General features: G+C 41.8%; 19 pseudogenes; all 19 read right to left on the bottom strand.

Annotated features, from left to right (window-relative positions):
* Positions 1 to 677: 677 nt before the first annotated feature.
* LOC137114882 (5S ribosomal RNA) lies at positions 678 to 796 on the bottom strand (annotated as a pseudogene).
* Positions 797 to 1,649: 853 nt separating this feature from the next.
* LOC137114881 (5S ribosomal RNA) lies at positions 1,650 to 1,768 on the bottom strand (annotated as a pseudogene).
* An 857-nt stretch (positions 1,769 to 2,625) lies between these two features.
* LOC137114880 (5S ribosomal RNA) lies at positions 2,626 to 2,744 on the bottom strand (annotated as a pseudogene).
* Positions 2,745 to 3,600: 856 nt separating this feature from the next.
* LOC137114879 (5S ribosomal RNA) lies at positions 3,601 to 3,719 on the bottom strand (annotated as a pseudogene).
* Positions 3,720 to 4,576: 857 nt separating this feature from the next.
* LOC137114878 (5S ribosomal RNA) lies at positions 4,577 to 4,695 on the bottom strand (annotated as a pseudogene).
* Positions 4,696 to 5,548: 853 nt separating this feature from the next.
* On the bottom strand, positions 5,549 to 5,667 carry LOC137114639 (5S ribosomal RNA; annotated as a pseudogene).
* Positions 5,668 to 6,520: 853 nt separating this feature from the next.
* LOC137114700 (5S ribosomal RNA) lies at positions 6,521 to 6,639 on the bottom strand (annotated as a pseudogene).
* Positions 6,640 to 7,492: 853 nt separating this feature from the next.
* On the bottom strand, positions 7,493 to 7,611 carry LOC137114877 (5S ribosomal RNA; annotated as a pseudogene).
* An 857-nt stretch (positions 7,612 to 8,468) lies between these two features.
* LOC137115218 (5S ribosomal RNA) lies at positions 8,469 to 8,587 on the bottom strand (annotated as a pseudogene).
* Positions 8,588 to 9,444: 857 nt separating this feature from the next.
* LOC137114876 (5S ribosomal RNA) lies at positions 9,445 to 9,563 on the bottom strand (annotated as a pseudogene).
* An 853-nt stretch (positions 9,564 to 10,416) lies between these two features.
* On the bottom strand, positions 10,417 to 10,535 carry LOC137114875 (5S ribosomal RNA; annotated as a pseudogene).
* An 856-nt stretch (positions 10,536 to 11,391) lies between these two features.
* On the bottom strand, positions 11,392 to 11,510 carry LOC137114873 (5S ribosomal RNA; annotated as a pseudogene).
* An 856-nt stretch (positions 11,511 to 12,366) lies between these two features.
* On the bottom strand, positions 12,367 to 12,485 carry LOC137115290 (5S ribosomal RNA; annotated as a pseudogene).
* Positions 12,486 to 13,338: 853 nt separating this feature from the next.
* On the bottom strand, positions 13,339 to 13,457 carry LOC137114872 (5S ribosomal RNA; annotated as a pseudogene).
* Positions 13,458 to 14,310: 853 nt separating this feature from the next.
* Positions 14,311 to 14,429, bottom strand: LOC137114871 (5S ribosomal RNA; annotated as a pseudogene).
* An 857-nt stretch (positions 14,430 to 15,286) lies between these two features.
* Positions 15,287 to 15,405, bottom strand: LOC137114870 (5S ribosomal RNA; annotated as a pseudogene).
* Positions 15,406 to 16,261: 856 nt separating this feature from the next.
* On the bottom strand, positions 16,262 to 16,380 carry LOC137115289 (5S ribosomal RNA; annotated as a pseudogene).
* Positions 16,381 to 17,233: 853 nt separating this feature from the next.
* On the bottom strand, positions 17,234 to 17,352 carry LOC137114869 (5S ribosomal RNA; annotated as a pseudogene).
* Positions 17,353 to 18,209: 857 nt separating this feature from the next.
* On the bottom strand, positions 18,210 to 18,328 carry LOC137115217 (5S ribosomal RNA; annotated as a pseudogene).
* Positions 18,329 to 18,846: the final 518 nt, after the last annotated feature.

Below are 18,846 nucleotides of genomic sequence, written 5' to 3'. Positions count from 1 at the left end.
CGATCCCCAAACCAAAATCCAGGATCGAGATGTTCCAACAGAATGATATTTATTTTAAACGAAAGAAAGTGACAAACAAAAAATGACACAACTCATGGCGAACCAAGGCCAACATAATAAACAAAATAAGCCATTTCCCACAGAAAGTGCTAGCTAGCCTGATAGAAATAAACAAACCAAAAGACAGTCGCTAACCCTAACTCCCTAATGTGAAAACGGTCCAAAGAAAATGGCAGTTCACCCCTACAGATTTAATACTATTTACAAAATATACAATTTATAACAAAACCACGTCACAAAACCTAACAATTCAAAAATGCTAAATAAGGTTTGGAAACCAAGAACAGCAAACAGGTGCTGATGCCAGAAAGAGCCTCGCTTGCTGTTGGGAACCGTACTTTTAAAACTCCAGGAAGTGTAGGATGGACCAATCAGCTTCCTGTACTGCCCCCCAATCCGGCCAATCAGGCAGGGCACCTATAAGAACAAGAAAATAAAAACAACACATATGGCCAGGACCGTAACATGGTCTACTAGTAATGAAGCACGATGGTTGGCAAACCAATAAAGTAGCAAAACAGCAATGAAAGAACAAAATTTGATGAAAATATAGAACAATTTCTATGAATAAATAGGCAGTAACACCAGCTTGTGCTGCCCGTAAACCCAAGCAAAAAAGCTTACAGCACCTGGTATTCCCAGGCGGTCTTCCTACCAAGTACTAACCAGGCCCGGCTCTATTTGGCTGCCGAGATCGGACGAGATCGGGCGCTTAGAGAGCGGTGTGGCCGTAAGCTGCATTTGACATCATCAACAGCTCTTAAAAACGCTGGAGAAGCAGAATGCATGACACTTGCTAAGAAGAAGATAAATGTGGCAAAGTACAAAGTACTATAACTGTACTGGTCTGTTACGCCCCTGTCTAGGGGGTCAGGGTGCAACATACAAACATAAATTAGCATGTTCCCTCTCCGATCCCCAAACCAAAATCCAGGATCGAGATGTTCCAACAGAATGATATTTATTTTAAACGAAAGAAAGTGACAAACAAAAAATGACACAACTCAGGGCGAACCAAGGCCAACATAATAAACAAAATAAGCCATTTCCCACAGAAAGTGCTAGCTAGCCTGATAGAAATAAACAAACCAAAAGACAGTCGCTAACCCTAACTCCCTAATGTGAAAACGGTCCAAAGAAAATGGCAGTTCACCCCTACAGATTTAATACTATTTACAAAATATACAATTTATAACAAAACCACGTCACAAAACCTAACAATTCAAAAATGCTAAATAAGGTTTGGAAACCAAGAACAGCAAACAGGTGCTGATGCCAGAAAGAGCCTCGCTTGCTGTTGGGAACCGTACTTTTAAAACTCCAGGAAGTGTAGGATGGACCAATCAGCTTCCTGTACTGCCCCCCAATCCGGCCAATCAGGCAGGGCACCTATAAGAACAAGAAAATAAAAACAACACATATGGCCAGGACCGTAACATGGTCTACTAGTAATGAAGCACGATGGTTGGCAAACCAATAAAGTAGCAAAACAGCAATGAAAGAACAAAATTTGATGAAAATATAGAACAATTTCTATGAATAAATAGGCAGTAACACCAGCTTGTGCTGCCCGTAAACCCAAGCAAAAAAGCTTACAGCACCTGGTATTCCCAGGCGGTCTTCCTACCAAGTACTAACCAGGCCCGGCTCTATTTGGCTGCCGAGATCGGACGAGATCGGGCGCTTAGAGAGCGGTGTGGCCGTAAGCTGCATTTGACATCATCAACAGCTCTTAAAAACGCTGGAGAAGCAGAATGCATGACACTTGCTAAGAAGAAGATAAATGTGGCAAAGTACAAAGTACTATAACTGTACTGGTCTGTTACGCCCCTGTCTAGGGGGTCAGGGTGCAACATACAAAGATAAATTAGGATGTTCCCTCTCCGGTCTCCAAACCATAATCCAGGATCGAGATTTTCCAACAGAATGATATTTATTTTAAACGAAAGAAAGTGTCAAACAAAACATGACACTACAACTCAGGGCGAACCAAGGCCAACATAATAAACAAAATAAGCCATTTCCCACAGAAAGTGCTAGCTAGCCTGATAGAAATAAACAAACCAAAAGACAGTCGCTAACCATAACTCCCTAATGTGAAAACAGTCCAAAGAAAATGGCAGTTCACCCCTACAGATTTAATACTATTTACAAAATATACAATTTATAAACAAAACCACGGCACAAAACCTAACAATTCAAAAATGCTAAATACGGTTTGGAAACCAAGAACAGCAAACAGGTGCTGATGCCAGAAAGAGCCTCGCTAGCTGTTGGGAACCGTACTTTTAAAACTCCAGGAAGTGTAGGATGGACCAATCAGCTTCCTGTACTGCCCCCCAATCCGGCCAATCAGGCAGGGCACCTATAAGAAAAAGAAAATAAAAACAACACATATGGCCAGGACCGTAACATGGTCTACTAGTAATGAAGCACGATGGTTGGCAAACCAATAAAGTAGCAAAACAGCAATGAAAGAACAAAATTTGATGAAAATATAGAACAATTTCTATGAATAAATAGGCAGTAACACCAGCTTGTGCTGCCCGTAAACCCAAGCAAAAAAGCTTACAGCACCTGGTATTCCCAGGCGGTCTTCCTACCAAGTACTAACCAGGCCCGGCTCTATTTGGCTGCCGAGATCGGACGAGATCGGGCGCTTAGAGAGCGGTGTGGCCGTAAGCTGCATTTGACATCATCAACAGCTCTTAAAAACGCTGGAGAAGCAGAATGCATGACACTTGCTAAGAAGAAGATAAATGTGGCAAAGTACAAAGTACTATAACTGTACTGGTCTGTTACGCCCCTGTCTAGGGGGTCAGGGTGCAACATACAAAGATAAATTAGGATGTTCCCTCTCCGGTCTCCAAACCATAATCCAGGATCGAGATGTTCCAACAGAATGATATTTATTTTAAACGAAAGAAAGTGTCAAACAAAACATGACACTACAACTCAGGGCGAACCAAGGCCAACATAATAAACAAAATAAGCCATTTCCCACAGAAAGTGCTAGCTAGCCTGATAGAAATAAACAAACCAAAAGACAGTCGCTAACCCTAACTCCCTAATGTGAAAACGGTCCAAAGAAAATGGCAGTTCACCCCTACAGATTTAATACTATTTACAAAATATACAATTTATAACAAAACCACGTCACAAAACCTAACAATTCAAAAATGCTAAATAAGGTTTGGAAACCAAGAACAGCAAACAGGTGCTGATGCCAGAAAGAGCCTCGCTTGCTGTTGGGAACCGTACTTTTAAAACTCCAGGAAGTGTAGGATGGACCAATCAGCTTCCTGTACTGCCCCCCAATCCGGCCAATCAGGCAGGGCACCTATAAGAACAAGAAAATAAAAACAACACATATGGCCAGGACCGTAACATGGTCTACTAGTAATGAAGCACGATGGTTGGCAAACCAATAAAGTAGCAAAACAGCAATGAAAGAACAAAATTTGATGAAAATATAGAACAATTTCTATGAATAAATAGGCAGTAACACCAGCTTGTGCTGCCCGTAAACCCAAGCAAAAAAGCTTACAGCACCTGGTATTCCCAGGCGGTCTTCCTACCAAGTACTAACCAGGCCCGGCTCTATTTGGCTGCCGAGATCGGACGAGATCGGGCGCTTAGAGAGCGGTGTGGCCGTAAGCTGCATTTGACATCATCAACAGCTCTTAAAAACGCTGGAGAAGCAGAATGCATGACACTTGCTAAGAAGAAGATAAATGTGGCAAAGTACAAAGTACTATAACTGTACTGGTCTGTTACGCCCCTGTCTAGGGGGTCAGGGTGCAACATACAAAGATAAATTAGGATGTTCCCTCTCCGGTCTCCAAACCATAATCCAGGATCGAGATGTTCCAACAGAATGATATTTATTTTAAACGAAAGAAAGTGTCAAACAAAACATGACACTACAACTCAGGGCGAACCAAGGCCAACATAATAAACAAAATAAGCCATTTCCCACAGAAAGTGCTAGCTAGCCTGATAGAAATAAACAAACCAAAAGACAGTCGCTAACCATAACTCCCTAATGTGAAAACAGTCCAAAGAAAATGGCAGTTCACCCCTACAGATTTAATACTATTTACAAAATATACAATTTATAAACAAAACCACGGCACAAAACCTAACAATTCAAAAATGCTAAATAAGGTTTGGAAACCAAGAACAGCAAACAGGTGCTGATGCCAGAAAGAGCCTCGCTAGCTGTTGGGAACCGTACTTTTAAAACTCCAGGAAGTGTAGGATGGACCAATCAGCTTCCTGTACTGCCCCCCAATCCGGCCAATCAGGCAGGGCACCTATAAGAAAAAGAAAATAAAAACAACACATATGGCCAGGACCGTAACATGGTCTACTAGTAATGAAGCACGATGGTTGGCAAACCAATAAAGTAGCAAAACAGCAATGAAAGAACAAAATTTGATGAAAATATAGAACAATTTCTATGAATAAATAGGCAGTAACACCAGCTTGTGCTGCCCGTAAACCCAAGCAAAAAAGCTTACAGCACCTGGTATTCCCAGGCGGTCTTCCTACCAAGTACTAACCAGGCCCGGCTCTATTTGGCTGCCGAGATCGGACGAGATCGGGCGCTTAGAGAGCGGTGTGGCCGTAAGCTGCATTTGACATCATCAACAGCTCTTAAAAACGCTAGAGAAGCAGAATGCATGACACTTGCTAAGAAGAAGATAAATGTGGCAAAGTACAAAGTACTATAACTGTACTGGTCTGTTACGCCCCTGTCTAGGGGGTCAGGGTGCAACATACAAAGATAAATTAGCATGTTCCCTCTCCGATCCCCAAACCAAAATCCAGGATCGAGATGTTCCAACAGAATGATATTTATTTTAAACGAAAGAAAGTGACAAACAAAAAATGACACAACTCATGGCGAACCAAGGCCAACATAATAAACAAAATAAGCCATTTCCCACAGAAAGTGCTAGCTAGCCTGATAGAAATAAACAAACCAAAAGACAGTCGCTAACCCTAACTCCCTAATGTGAAAACGGTCCAAAGAAAATGGCAGTTCACCCCTACAGATTTAATACTATTTACAAAATATACAATTTATAACAAAACCACGTCACAAAACCTAACAATTCAAAAATGCTAAATAAGGTTTGGAAACCAAGAACAGCAAACAGGTGCTGATGCCAGAAAGAGCCTCGCTAGCTGTTGGGAACCGTACTTTTAAAACTCCAGGAAGTGTAGGATGGACCAATCAGCTTCCTGTACTGCCCCCCAATCCGGCCAATCAGGCAGGGCACCTATAAGAACAACAAAATAAAAACAACACATATGGCCAGGACCGTAACATGGTCTACTAGTAATGAAGCACGATGGTTGGCAAACCAATAAAGTAGCAAAACAGCAATGAAAGAACAAAATTTGATGAAAATATAGAACAATTTCTATGAATAAATAGGCAGTAACACCAGCTTGTGCTGCCCGTAAACCCAAGCAAAAAAGCTTACAGCACCTGGTATTCCCAGGCGGTCTTCCTACCAAGTACTAACCAGGCCCGGCTCTATTTGGCTGCCGAGATCGGACGAGATCGGGCACTTAGAGAGCGGTGGGGCCGTAAGCTGCATTTGACATCATCAACAGCTCTTAAAAACGCTGGAGAAGCAGAATGCATGACACTTGCTAAGAAGAAGATAAATGTGGCAAAGTACAAAGTACTATAACTGTACTGGTCTGTTACGCCCCTGTCTAGGGGGTCAGGGTGCAACATACAAAGATAAATTAGCATGTTCCCTCTCCGATCCCCAAACCAAAATCCAGGATCGAGATGTTCCAACAGAATGATATTTATTTTAAACGAAAGAAAGTGACAAACAAAAAATGACACAACTCATGGCGAACCAAGGCCAACATAATAAACAAAATAAGCCATTTCCCACAGAAAGTGCTAGCTAGCCTGATAGAAATAAACAAACCAAAAGACAGTCGCTAACCCTAACTCCCTAATGTGAAAACGGTCCAAAGAAAATGGCAGTTCACCCCTACAGATTTAATACTATTTACAAAATATACAATTTATAACAAAACCACGTCACAAAACCTAACAATTCAAAAATGCTAAATAAGGTTTGGAAACCAAGAACAGCAAACAGGTGCTGATGCCAGAAAGAGCCTCGCTTGCTGTTGGGAACCGTACTTTTAAAACTCCAGGAAGTGTAGGATGGACCAATCAGCTTCCTGTACTGCCCCCCAATCCGGCCAATCAGGCAGGGCACCTATAAGAACAAGAAAATAAAAACAACACATATGGCCAGGACCGTAACATGGTCTACTAGTAATGAAGCACGATGGTTGGCAAACCAATAAAGTAGCAAAACAGCAATGAAAGAACAAAATTTGATGAAAATATAGAACAATTTCTATGAATAAATAGGCAGTAACACCAGCTTGTGCTGCCCGTAAACCTAAGCAAAAAAGCTTACAGCACCTGGTATTCCCAGGCGGTCTTCCTACCAAGTACTAACCAGGCTCGGCTCTATTTGGCTGCCGAGATCGGACGAGATCGAGCGCTTAGAGAGCGGTGGGGCCGTAAGCTGCATTTGACATCATCAACAGCTCTTAAAAACGCTGGAGAAGCAGAATGCATGACACTTGCTAAGAAGAAGATAAATGTGGCAAAGTACAAAGTACTATAACTGTACTGGTCTGTTACGCCCCTGTCTAGGGGGTCAGGGTGCAACATACAAAGATAAATTAGCATGTTCCCTCTCCGATCCCCAAACCAAAATCCAGGATCGAGATGTTCCAACAGAATGATATTTATTTTAAACGAAAGAAAGTGACAAACAAAAAATGACACAACTCATGGCGAACCAAGGCCAACATAATAAACAAAATAAGCCATTTCCCACAGAAAGTGCTAGCTAGCCTGATAGAAATAAACAAACCAAAAGACAGTCGCTAACCCTAACTCCCTAATGTGAAAACGGTCCAAAGAAAATGGCAGTTCACCCCTACAGATTTAATACTATTTACAAAATATACAATTTATAACAAAACCACGTCACAAAACCTAACAATTCAAAAATGCTAAATAAGGTTTGGAAACCAAGAACAGCAAACAGGTGCTGATGCCAGAAAGAGCCTCGCTTGCTGTTGGGAACCGTACTTTTAAAACTCCAGGAAGTGTAGGATGGACCAATCAGCTTCCTGTACTGCCCCCCAATCTGGCCAATCAGGCAGGGCACCTATAAGAACAAGAAAATAAAAACAACACATATGGCCAGGACCGTAACATGGTCTACTAGTAATGAAGCACGATGGTTGGCAAACCAATAAAGTAGCAAAACAGCAATGAAAGAACAAAATTTGATGAAAATATAGAACAATTTCTATGAATAAATAGGCAGTAACACCAGCTTGTGCTGCCCGTAAACCCAAGCAAAAAAGCTTACAGCACCTGGTATTCCCAGGCGGTCTTCCTACCAAGTACTAACCAGGCCCGGCTCTATTTGGCTGCCGAGATCGGACGAGATCGGGCGCTTAGAGAGCGGTGTGGCCGTAAGCTGCATTTGACATCATCAACAGCTCTTAAAAACGCTGGAGAAGCAGAATGCATGACACTTGCTAAGAAGAAGATAAATATGGCAAAGTACAAAGTACTATAACTGTACTGGTCTGTTACGCCCCTGTCTAGGGGGTCAGGGTGAAACATACAAAGATAAATTTGGATGTTCCCTCTCCGATCCTCAAACCAAAATCCAGGATTGAGATGTTCCAACAGAATGATATTTATTTTAAACGAAAGAAAGTGTCAAACAAAACATGACACTACAACTCATGGCGAACCAAGGCCAACATAATAAACAAAATAAGCCATTTCCCACAGAAAGTGTTAGCTAGCCTGATAAAAATAAACAAACCAAAAGATAGTCGCTAACCCTAACTCCCTAATGTGAAAACACTCCAAAGAAAATGGCAGTTCACCCCTACAGATTTAATACTATTTACAAAATATACAATTTATAAACAAAACCACGGCACAAAACCTAACAATTCAAAAATGCTAAATAAGGTTTGGAAACCAAGAACAGCAAACAGGTGCTGCTGCCAGAAAGAGCCTCGCTAGCTGTTGGGAACCGTACTTTTAAAACTCCAGGAAGTGAAGGATGGACCAATCAGCTTCCTGTACTGCCCCCCAATCCGGCAGATAAGGCAGGGCACCTATAAGAACAACAAAATAAAAACAACACATATGGCCAGGACCGTAACATGGTCTACTAGTAATGAAGCACGATGGTTGACAAACCAATAAAGTAGCAAAACAGCAATGAAAGAACAAAATTTGATGAAAATATGGAACAATTTCTATGAATAAATAGGCAGTAACACCAGCTTGTGCTGCCCGTAAACCCAAGCAAAAAAACTTACAGCACCTGGTATTCCCAGGCGGTCTTCCTACCAAGTACTAACCAGGCCCGGCTCTATTTGGCTGCCGAGATCGGACGAGATCGGGCGCTTAGAGAGCGGTGTGGCCGTAAGCTGCATTTGACATCATCAACAGCTCCTAAAAACGCTGGAGAAGCAGAATGCATGACACTTGCTAAGAAGAAGATAAATGTGGCAAAGTACAAAGTACTATAACTGTACTGGTCTGTTACGCCGCTGTCTAGGGGGTCAGGGTGCAACATACAAAGATAAATTAGCATGTTCCCTCTCCGATCCCCAAACCAAAATCCAGGATCGAGATGTTCCAACAGAATGATATTTATTTTAAACGAAAGAAAGTGTCAAACAAAACATGACACTACAACTCAGGGCGAACCAAGGCCAACATAATAAACAAAATAAGCCATTTCCCACAGAAAGTGCTAGCTAGCCTGATAGAAATAAACAAACCAAAAGACAGTCGCTAACCCTAACTCCCTAATGTGAAAACACTCCAAAGAAAATGGCAGTTCACCCCTACAGATTTAATACTATTTACAAAATATACAATTTATAAACAAAACCACGGCACAAAACCTAACAATTCAAAAATGCTAAATAAGGTTTGGAAACCAAGAACAGCAAACAGGTGCTGATGCCAGAAAGAGCCTCGCTAGCTGTTGGGAACCGTACTTTTAAAACTCCAGGAAGTGTAGGATGGACCAATCAGCTTCCTGTACTGCCCCCCAATCCGGCCAATCAGGCAGGGCACCTATAAGAACAACAAAATAAAAACAACACATATGGCCAGGACCGTAACATGGTCTACTAGTAATGAAGCACGATGGTTGGCAAACCAATAAAGTAGCAAAACAGCAATGAAAGAACAAAATTTGATGAAAATATAGAACAATTTCTATGAATAAATAGGCAGTAACACCAGCTTGTGCTGCCCGTAAACCCAAGCAAAAAAGCTTACAGCACCTGGTATTCCCAGGCGGTCTTCCTACCAAGTACTAACCAGGCCCGGCTCTATTTGGCTGCCGAGATCGGACGAGATCGGGCGCTTAGAGAGCGGTGTGGCCGTAAGCTGCATTTGACATCATCAACAGCTCTTAAAAACGCTGGAGAAGCAGAATGCATGACACTTGCTAAGAAGAAGATAAATGTGGCAAAGTACAAAGTACTATAACTGTACTGGTCTGTTACGCCCCTGTCTAGGGGGTCAGGGTGCAACATACAAAGATAAATTAGCATGTTCCCTCTCCGATCCCCAAACCAAAATCCAGGATCGAGATGTTCCAACAGAATGATATTTATTTTAAACGAAAGAAAGTGACAAACAAAAAATGACACAACTCAGGGCGAACCAAGGCCAACATAATAAACAAAATAAGCCATTTCCCACAGAAAGTGCTAGCTAGCCTGATAGAAATAAACAAACCAAAAGACAGTCGCTAACCCTAACTCCCTAATGTGAAAACGGTCCAAAGAAAGTGGCAGTTCACCCCTACAGATTTAATACTATTTACAAAATATACAATTTATAACAAAACCACGTCACAAAACCTAACAATTCAAAAATGCTAAATAAGGTTTGGAAACCAAGAACAGCAAACAGGTGCTGATGCCAGAAAGAGCCTCGCTTGCTGTTGGGAACCGTACTTTTAAAACTCCAGGAAGTGTAGGATGGACCAATCAGCTTCCTGTACTGCCCCCCAATCCGGCCAATCAGGCAGGGCACCTATAAGAACAAGAAAATAAAAACAACACATATGGCCAGGACCGTAACATGGTCTACTAGTAATGAAGCACGATGGTTGGCAAACCAATAAAGTAGCAAAACAGCAATGAAAGAACAAAATTTGATGAAAATATAGAACAATTTCTATGAATAAATAGGCAGTAACACCAGCTTGTGCTGCCCGTAAACCCAAGCAAAAAAGCTTACAGCACCTGGTATTCCCAGGCGGTCTTCCTACCAAGTACTAACCAGGCCCGGCTCTATTTGGCTGCCGAGATCGGACGAGATCGGGCGCTTAGAGAGCGGTGTGGCCGTAAGCTGCATTTGACATCATCAACAGCTCTTAAAAACGCTGGAGAAGCAGAATGCATGACACTTGCTAAGAAGAAGATAAATGTGGCAAAGTACAAAGTACTATAACTGTACTGGTCTGTTACGCCCCTGTCTAGGGGGTCAGGGTGCAACATACAAAGATAAATTAGGATGTTCCCTCTCCGGTCTCCAAACCATAATCCAGGATCGAGATGTTCCAACAGAATGATATTTATTTTAAACGAAAGAAAGTGTCAAACAAAACATGACACTACAACTCAGGGCGAACCAAGGCCAACATAATAAACAAAATAAGCCATTTCCCACAGAAAGTGCTAGCTAGCCTGATAGAAATAAACAAACCAAAAGACAGTCGCTAACCCTAACTCCCTAATGTGAAAACGGTCCAAAGAAAATGGCAGTTCACCCCTACAGATTTAATACTATTTACAAAATATACAATTTATAACAAAACCACGTCACAAAACCTAACAATTCAAAAATGCTAAATAAGGTTTGGAAACCAAGAACAGCAAACAGGTGCTGATGCCAGAAAGAGCCTCGCTTGCTGTTGGGAACCGTACTTTTAAAACTCCAGGAAGTGTAGGATGGACCAATCAGCTTCCTGTACTGCCCCCCAATCCGGCCAATCAGGCAGGGCACCTATAAGAACAAGAAAATAAAAACAACACATATGGCCAGGACCGTAACATGGTCTACTAGTAATGAAGCACGATGGTTGGCAAACCAATAAAGTAGCAAAACAGCAATGAAAGAACAAAATTTGATGAAAATATAGAACAATTTCTATGAATAAATAGGCAGTAACACCAGCTTGTGCTGCCCGTAAACCCAAGCAAAAAAGCTTACAGCACCTGGTATTCCCAGGCGGTCTTCCTACCAAGTACTAACCAGGCCCGGCTCTATTTGGCTGCCGAGATCGGACGAGATCGGGCGCTTAGAGAGCGGTGTGGCCGTAAGCTGCATTTGACATCATCAACAGCTCTTAAAAACGCTGGAGAAGCAGAATGCATGACACTTGCTAAGAAGAAGATAAATGTGGCAAAGTACAAAGTACTATAACTGTACTGGTCTGTTACGCCCCTGTCTAGGGGGTCAGGGTGCAACATACAAAGATAAATTAGGATGTTCCCTCTCCGGTCTCCAAACCATAATCCAGGATCGAGATGTTCCAACAGAATGATATTTATTTTAAACGAAAGAAAGTGTCAAACAAAACATGACACTACAACTCAGGGCGAACCAAGGCCAACATAATAAACAAAATAAGCCATTTCCCACAGAAAGTGCTAGCTAGCCTGATAGAAATAAACAAACCAAAAGACAGTCGCTAACCCTAACTCCCTAATGTGAAAACGGTCCAAAGAAAATGGCAGTTCACCCCTACAGATTTAATACTATTTACAAAATATACAATTTATAACAAAACCACGTCACAAAACCTAACAATTCAAAAATGCTAAATAAGGTTTGGAAACCAAGAACAGCAAACAGGTGCTGATGCCAGAAAGAGCCTCGCTTGCTGTTGGGAACCGTACTTTTAAAACTCCAGGAAGTGTAGGATGGACCAATCAGCTTCCTGTACTGCCCCCCAATCCGGCCAATCAGGCAGGGCACCTATAAGAACAAGAAAATAAAAACAACACATATGGCCAGGACCGTAACATGGTCTACTAGTAATGAAGCACGATGGTTGGCAAACCAATAAAGTAGCAAAACAGCAATGAAAGAACAAAATTTGATGAAAATATAGAACAATTTCTATGAATAAATAGGCAGTAACACCAGCTTGTGCTGCCCGTAAACCCAAGCAAAAAAGCTTACAGCACCTGGTATTCCCAGGCGGTCTTCCTACCAAGTACTAACCAGGCCCGGCTCTATTTGGCTGCCGAGATCGGACGAGATCGGGCGCTTAGAGAGCGGTGGGGCCGTAAGCTGCATTTGACATCATCAACAGCTCTTAAAAACGCTGGAGAAGCAGAATGCATGACACTTGCTAAGAAGAAGATAAATGTGGCAAAGTACAAAGTACTATAACTGTACTGGTCTGTTACGCCCCTGTCTAGGGGGTCAGGGTGCAACATACAAACATAAATTAGCATGTTCCCTCTCCGATCCCCAAACCAAAATCCAGGATCGAGATGTTCCAACAGAATGATATTTATTTTAAACGAAAGAAAGTGACAAACAAAAAATGACACAACTCAGGGCGAACCAAGGCCAACATAATAAACAAAATAAGCCATTTCCCACAGAAAGTGCTAGCTAGCCTGATAGAAATAAACAAACCAAAAGACAGTCGCTAACCCTAACTCCCTAATGTGAAAACGGTCCAAAGAAAATGGCAGTTCACCCCTACAGATTTAATACTATTTACAAAATATACAATTTATAACAAAACCACGTCACAAAACCTAACAATTCAAAAATGCTAAATAAGGTTTGGAAACCAAGAACAGCAAACAGGTGCTGATGCCAGAAAGAGCCTCGCTTGCTGTTGGGAACCGTACTTTTAAAACTCCAGGAAGTGTAGGATGGACCAATCAGCTTCCTGTACTGCCCCCCAATCCGGCCAATCAGGCAGGGCACCTATAAGAACAAGAAAATAAAAACAACACATATGGCCAGGACCGTAACATGGTCTACTAGTAATGAAGCACGATGGTTGGCAAACCAATAAAGTAGCAAAACAGCAATGAAAGAACAAAATTTGATGAAAATATAGAACAATTTCTATGAATAAATAGGCAGTAACACCAGCTTGTGCTGCCCGTAAACCCAAGCAAAAAAGCTTACAGCACCTGGTATTCCCAGGCGGTCTTCCTACCAAGTACTAACCAGGCCCGGCTCTATTTGGCTGCCGAGATCGGACGAGATCGGGCGCTTAGAGAGCGGTGTGGCCGTAAGCTGCATTTGACATCATCAACAGCTCTTAAAAACGCTGGAGAAGCAGAATGCATGACACTTGCTAAGAAGAAGATAAATGTGGCAAAGTACAAAGTACTATAACTGTACTGGTCTGTTACGCCCCTGTCTAGGGGGTCAGGGTGCAACATACAAAGATAAATTAGCATGTTCCCTCTCCGATCCCCAAACCAAAATCCAGGATCGAGATGTTCCAACAGAATGACATTTATTTTAAACGAAAGAAAGTGACAAACAAAAAATGACACAACTCATGGCGAACCAAGGCCAACATAATAAACAAAATAAGCCATTTCCCACAGAAAGTGCTAGCTAGCCTGATAGAAATAAACAAACCAAAAGACAGTCGCTAACCCTAACTCCCTAATGTGAAAACGGTCCAAAGAAAATGGCAGTTCACCCCTACAGATTTAATACTATTTACAAAATATACAATTTATAACAAAACCACGTCACAAAACCTAACAATTCAAAAATGCTAAATAAGGTTTGGAAACCAAGAACAGCAAACAGGTGCTGATGCCAGAAAGAGCCTCGCTAGCTGTTGGGAACCGTACTTTTAAAACTCCAGGAAGTGTAGGATGGACCAATCAGCTTCCTGTACTGCCCCCCAATCCGGCCAATCAGGCAGGGCACCTATAAGAACAACAAAATAAAAACAACACATATGGCCAGGACCGTAACATGGTCTACTAGTAATGAAGCACGATGGTTGGCAAACCAATAAAGTAGCAAAACAGCAATGAAAGAACAAAATTTGATGAAAATATAGAACAATTTCTATGAATAAATAGGCAGTAACACCAGCTTGTGCTGCCCGTAAACCCAAGCAAAAAAGCTTACAGCACCTGGTATTCCCAGGCGGTCTTCCTACCAAGTACTAACCAGGCCCGGCTCTATTTGGCTGCCGAGATCGGACGAGATCGGGCGCTTAGAGAGCGGTGTGGCCGTAAGCTGCATTTGACATCATCAACAGCTCTTAAAAACGCTGGAGAAGCAGAATGCATGACACTTGCTAAGAAGAAGATAAATGTGGCAAAGTACAAAGTACTATAACTGTACTGGTCTGTTACGCCCCTGTCTAGGAGGTCAGGGTACAACATACAAAGATAAATTAGGATGTTCCCTCTCCGGTCTCCAAACCATAATCCAGGATCGAGATGTTCCAACAGAATGATATTTATTTTAAACGAAAGAAAGTGTCAAACAAAACATGACACTACAACTCAGGGCGAACCAAGGCCAACATAATAAACAAAATAAGCCATTTCCCACAGAAAGTGCTAGCTAGCCTGATAGAAATAAACAAACCAAAAGACAGTCGCTAACCATAACTCCCTAATGTGAAAACAGTCCAAAGAAAATGGCAGTTCACCCCTACAGATTTAATACTATTTACAAAATATACAATTTATAAACAAAACCACGGCACAAAACCTCACAATTCAAAAATGCTAAATACGGTTTGGAAACCAAGAACAGCAAACAGGTGCTGATGCCAGAAAGAGCCTCGCTAGCTGTTGGGAACCGTACTTTTAAAACTCCAGGAAGTGTAGGATGGACCAATCAGCTTCCTGTACTGCCCCCCAATCCGGCCAATCAGGCAGGGCACCTATAAGAAAAAGAAAATAAAAACAACACATATGGCCAGGACCGTAACATAGTCTACTAGTAATGAAGCACGATGGTTGGCAAACCAATAAAGTAGCAAAACAGCAATGAAAGAACAAAATTTGATGAAAATATAGAACAATTTCTATGAATAAATAGGCAGTAACACCAGCTTGTGCTGCCCGTAAACCCAAGCAAAAAAGCTTACAGCACCTGGTATTCCCAGGCGGTCTTCCTACCAAGTACTAACCAGGCCCGGCTCTATTTGGCTGCCGAGATCGGACGAGATCGGGCGCTTAGAGAGCGGTGTGGCCGTAAGCTGCATTTGACATCATCAACAGCTCTTAAAAACGCTGGAGAAGCAGAATGCATGACACTTGCTAAGAAGAAGATAAATGTGGCAAAGTACAAAGTACTATAACTGTACTGGTCTGTTACGCCCCTGTCTAGGGGGTCAGGGTGCAACATACAAAGATAAATTAGGATGTTCCCTCTCCGGTCTCCAAACCATAATCCAGGATCGAGATGTTCCAACAGAATGATATTTATTTTAAACGAAAGAAAGTGTCAAACAAAACATGACACTACAACTCAGGGCGAACCAAGGCCAACATAATAAACAAAATAAGCCATTTCCCACAGAAAGTGCTAGCTAGCCTGATAGAAATAAACAAACCAAAAGACAGTCGCTAACCCTAACTCCCTAATGTGAAAACGGTCCAAAGAAAATGGCAGTTCACCCCTACAGATTTAATACTATTTACAAAATATACAATTTATAACAAAACCACGTCACAAAACCTAACAATTCAAAAATGCTAAATAAGGTTTGGAAACCAAGAACAGCAAACAGGTGCTGATGCCAGAAAGAGCCTCGCTTGCTGTTGGGAACCGTACTTTTAAAACTCCAGGAAGTGTAGGATGGACCAATCAGCTTCCTGTACTGCCCCCCAATCCGGCCAATCAGGCAGGGCACCTATAAGAACAAGAAAATAAAAACAACACATATGGCCAGGACCGTAACATGGTCTACTAGTAATGAAGCACGATGGTTGGCAAACCAATAAAGTAGCAAAACAGCAATGAAAGAACAAAATTTGATGAAAATATAGAACAATTTCTATGAATAAATAGGCAGTAACACCAGCTTGTGCTGCCCGTAAACCCAAGCAAAAAAGCTTACAGCACCTGGTATTCCCAGGCGGTCTTCCTACCAAGTACTAACCAGGCCCGGCTCTATTTGGCTGCCGAGATCGGACGAGATCGGGCGCTTAGAGAGCGGTGGGGCCGTAAGCTGCATTTGACATCATCAACAGCTCTTAAAAACGCTGGAGAAGCAGAATGCATGACACTTGCTAAGAAGAAGATAAATGTGGCAAAGTACAAAGTACTATAACTGTACTGGTCTGTTACGCCCCTGTCTAGGGGGTCAGGGTGCAACATACAAAGATAAATTAGCATGTTCCCTCTCCGATCCCCAAACCAAAATCCAGGATCGAGATGTTCCAACAGAATGATATTTATTTTAAACGAAAGAAAGTGACAAACAAAAAATGACACAACTCATGGCGAACCAAGGCCAACATAATAAACAAAATAAGCCATTTCCCACAGAAAGTGCTAGCTAGCCTGATAGAAATAAACAAACCAAAAGACAGTCGCTAACCCTAACTCCCTAATGTGAAAACGGTCCAAAGAAAATGGCAGTTCACCCCTACAGATTTAATACTATTTACAAAATATACAATTTATAACAAAACCACGTCACAAAACCTAACAATTCAAAAATGCTAAATAAGGTTTGGAAACCAAGAACAGCAAACAGGTGCTGATGCCAGAAAGAGCCTCGCTTGCTGTTGGGAACCGTACTTTTAAAACTCCAGGAAGTGTAGGATGGACCAATCAGCTTCCTGTACTGCCCCCCAATCCGGCCAATCAGGCAGGGCACCTATAAGAACAAGAAAATAAAAACAACACATATGGCCAGGACCGTAACATGGTCTACTAGTAATGAAGCACGATGGTTGGCAAACCAATAAAGTAGCAAAACAGCAATGAAAGAACAAAATTTGATGAAAATATAGAACAATTTCTATGAATAAATAGGCAGTAACACCAGCTTGTGCTGCCCGTAAACCCAAGCAAAAAAGCTTACAGCACCTGGTATTCCCAGGCGGTCTTCCTACCAAGTACTAACCAGGCCCGGCTCTATTTGGCTGCCGAGATCGGACGAGATCGGGCGCTTAGAGAGCGGTGTGGCCGTAAGCTGCATTTGACATCATCAACAGCTCTTAAAAACGCTGGAGAAGCAGAATGCATGACACTTGCTAAGAAGAAGATAAATATGGCAAAGTACAAAGTACTATAACTGTACTGGTCTGTTACGCCCCTGTCTAGGGGGTCAGGGTGAAACATACAAAGATAAATTTGGATGTTCCCTCTCCGATCCTCAAACCAAAATCCAGGATTGAGATGTTCCAACAGAATGATATTTATTTTAAACGAAAGAAAGTGTCAAACAAAACATGACACTACAACTCAGGGCGAACCAAGGCCAACATAATAAACAAAATAAGCCATTTCCCACAGAAAGTGTTAGCTAGCCTGATAGAAATAAACAAACCAAAAGATAGTCGCTAACCCTAACTCCCTAATGTGAAAACACTCCAAAGAAAATGGCAGTTCACCCCTACAGATTTAATACTATTTACAAAATATACAATTTATAAACAAAACCACGGCACAAAACCTAACAATTCAAAAATGCTAAATAAGGTTTGGAAACCAAGAACAGCAAACAGGTGCTGCTGCCAGAAAGAGCCTCGCTAGCTGTTGGGAACCGTACTTTTAAAACTCCAGGAAGTGAAGGATGGACCAATCAGCTTCCTGTACTGCCCCCCAATCCGGCCAATAAGGCAGGGCACCTATAAGAACAACAAAATAAAAACAACACATATGGCCAGGACCGTAACATGGTCTACTAGTAATGAAGCACGATGGTTGACAAACCAATAAAGTAGCAAAACAGCAATGAAAGAACAAAATTTGATGAAAATATGGAACAATTTCTATGAATAAATAGGCAGTAACACCAGCTTGTGCTGCCCGTAAACCCAAGCAAAAAAACTTACAGCACCTGGTATTCCCAGGCGGTCTTCCTACCAAGTACTAACCAGGCCCGGCTCTATTTGGCTGCCGAGATCGGACGAGATCGGGCGCTTAGAGAGCGGTGTGGCCGTAAGCTGCATTTGACATCATCAACAGCTCCTAAAAACGCTGGAGAAGCAGAATGCATGACACTTGCTAAGAAGAAGATAAATGTGGCAAAGTACAAAGTACTATAACTGTACTGGTCTGTTACGCCCCTGTCTAGGGGGTCAGGGTGAAACATACAAAGATAAATTTGCATGTTCCCTCTCCGATCCTCAAACCAAAATCCAGGATTGAGATGTTCCAACAGAATGATATTTATTTTAAACGAAAGAAAGTGACAAACAAAAAATGACACAACTCATGGCGAACCAAGGCCAACATAATAAACAAAATAAGCCATTTCCCACAGAAAGTGCTAGCTAGCCTGATAGAAATAAACAAACCAAAAGACAGTCGCTAACCCTAACTCCCTAATGTGAAAACGGTCCAAAGAAAATGGCAGTTCACCCCTACAGATTTAATACTATTTACAAAATATACAATTTATAAACAAAACCACGGCACAAAACCTAACAATTCAAAAATGCTAAATAAGGTTTGGAAACCAA

The sequence above is a fragment of the Channa argus genome, unplaced genomic scaffold, assembly GCF_033026475.1.
Source record: "Channa argus isolate prfri unplaced genomic scaffold, Channa argus male v1.0 Contig020, whole genome shotgun sequence".
Classification (NCBI taxonomy): domain Eukaryota; kingdom Metazoa; phylum Chordata; class Actinopteri; order Anabantiformes; family Channidae; genus Channa; species Channa argus.
This window is presented reverse-complemented; position numbering and strand designations above follow the sequence as displayed.